The sequence below is a fragment of the Astatotilapia calliptera genome, chromosome 11 (assembly GCF_964374335.1).
Source record: "Astatotilapia calliptera chromosome 11, fAstCal68.1, whole genome shotgun sequence".
In the NCBI taxonomy this organism is placed as follows: Eukaryota; Metazoa; Chordata; class Actinopteri; order Cichliformes; family Cichlidae; genus Astatotilapia; species Astatotilapia calliptera.
In genome coordinates, this window is record NC_137432.1 from 33,487,086 (window position 1) to 33,489,825 (window position 2,740).

Here is a 2,740-nt window from a genome sequence, read left to right on the forward strand (position 1 = left end):
AATGGTTGTATTGATGTATAGCAACTTGAAATGCTCCCAAAAATGGCTCCACAGCATGTAAAAATATAATATAAGCTCTGGCGGACTTGGTTCTATGGTAGGTCTTAAAGGGTTAAGTGCAATGGGAAGATAAAACGCAGTCAGTTGAGTGTGATATGAATATTTCTAAATTCCAACCTTTACCTTAATTAAAGATCTGGGCGTTCTTTTCCCCCCCTTTTTTTCCCCATATTTTATTGTGCTGTGATTTGCAGTGTTTTGTGTTGTTTCACTTTAAATTTGTTTAAAAGGAAAAAGCTGAAAATTTAAAAGTTGAAATGTATGAAATGTGAACAGTTGGTTTTTGTATTTTATAATTTATGTATTACATTTTATGTGGAGTGAATAAATAAAACTATATTTACAGTGGCCCCTAGAGACAAAGCACGTACAAACTCCAAAACACAACGGAAGTGCTCCAGGATGCTAGGGGCCGTGTTGGCTTTTGTTACCTAGTGGCTACACAAGCCAGGAAGGACCAACAATCGGGTTGGGTGTGTGGTAGTAGGTAGTAACAGGTAAATTAATTATTTTTAAATTATATATATATATATATATATATATATATATATATATATATATATATATAAATAAATCCTCCTGAGACCCAGGAAAAAAAAAGTATTTTGATTTTTTTTAATATAAATCAAGTATTGGCTTGGTAAAAAAAAAAAACACATTGCAAAAACAATTTTGTTTTTAACAGATTTTATTTAAATTTTACAACATGTGCACTCCAGTGCACGAGGGGAGTTCATTGATCACGAATGTGAAACTAACAAAATTCAAGAGCTGATTAAAAAAAATTAAATGCTGCACTGAAATCTTTGTAAGCAGGATTTAAAAACATATTTACATAAAAACATCACAAAACAGTAGATCATGGGTCAACTTAGAAGTCACTGACATTTCACTGGCTGTAGGCCATTCGTCTAGGAACAACTGATTGCACTGGTTTTTTGTTTTTTTTTTATTTCACAAACGTCCATTCATTTATGATATCTAAGAAAGCACTGTGATTTTTTGGATACACAGAGGAACATTTGGTACTTCACACATCTCACATATGTTTTACTGTTGCACCCAAGCATTCTGCACCTGAAAGGCCTTGGGCTGTTAACCATTTCAGGCAAGTGGAGTGCACCATATTTTCTTACACTCTCATCTGGTTGGGGCTTCCTTTTCTTGATTTCTGGAGAGAACTCTTCATCACTGGTATTATCCAGGTCTTGTTCCCATGTTTGTCCCTTGTTTATCAGTTCTTCGGCCAAGAGGAGCTTGAACTCCAGGTACTGTGTATTCTTTTCAGCTTGTTCCATGGCCTTGCTGTCTTGTCGATATTGAAGCCATGAGTTGGTGATGGCCAGATCAATGAAATGAAGTATGGTGCGAACAGTCCACTTCTTGGTCCGGCTAGATCTTCTGTAGAACCTGAGCATGCGATCACATAGGTCAACCCCTCCCATGTTGATATTATATTCTGCAACCACTGCAGGTCTTGGGACTTGGATTTGTCTCTGTTCTTTCTTTGACCATCTGGAACAGGTATCCTGGGGCTCAATTCCATGAGCAGTTGATGCCATGACAACAGGCTTGTTGTCCATCCACTTGGTGACTGCTATTTCATCAGGTCTCCGTACAATCATTTCTGACGAACCTCTTGGTTTTGAGCTCAGGATGTTGTCAGCAGTGAAGTGGCACTCTTTTGGGATTCGATTCTTTTGAATTGTTCCTGTACCTAGAAGGCCCCTTTCTTTAAGAGCATCCAGAAGACTGATGGTGGTAAAATACCGGTCAAAGTAGACTAGTGATCCTCTAGGAAGTGTCTCTGTTAAACGCAGGACTGCATTTCCACTTATCCCCATCTGTTGGACTTGAGTGAAGGTGTTCTTTCCCATGTAGGTTTCAAAATCAAGCACTAAACCACCTGGACTTGCAAGAACAAACACTTTTAACCCTGTTGGATTTGGCTTCCCAGGTACAAACTGACGAACTGGACAACGGCCAGTGAATGGAACGATCAGTTCATCAATACAGACCTTTGTTGGCCTGGGCAGATTGAGGCAACCTTGGAGGACCCTCTTTAGAACTGGTCTGACTTTCCACAGGGGATCCTTTTTCTTTTCGCTTTCTGGCACACTGAGATCGTCAACCACTTTCAGCGAGGACCTGATCTTGTAGAAACGATCACGTGTCATGGAATCAGCTATAATTGCGACTCTTGTTTTGGCAGCCCAGTACATTCTAATTCTTGGATATCCAAGGCATGCCATGTACACAGAGATTCCTAAAAAGGTATTGATCTCCTCTGGTGTTGTGTTTAAACTACACCCTGAATCCCGTACCATACGCTGGTTGGTGAAGAAGGACAGTTTTTTATCAATGTACTGCTGGAAATACTGCTGTGGGCTCCAATCATTACGTGTCATTAGTGTGCCATCATCTCGAATTCTGCATTCTTCCAACACAGGCATGAACCTAAGATAAAGAAAAATTACTTAGCAAAACAAAAGTCAGAAAAATTATTTATACTCAAATATCCGATATAGTTCACTTAAAACACTTTTACACTATCTTTACAAGTTAAATTAATTTACTGTAAAGCATTTCTGTATGTTACTGGTACTTTTGTACTCAAAATCAAAAATTCCAGATTCTGCTACATGTTGGTTTTGGACCAGATAGGACGACGGCAGATTTC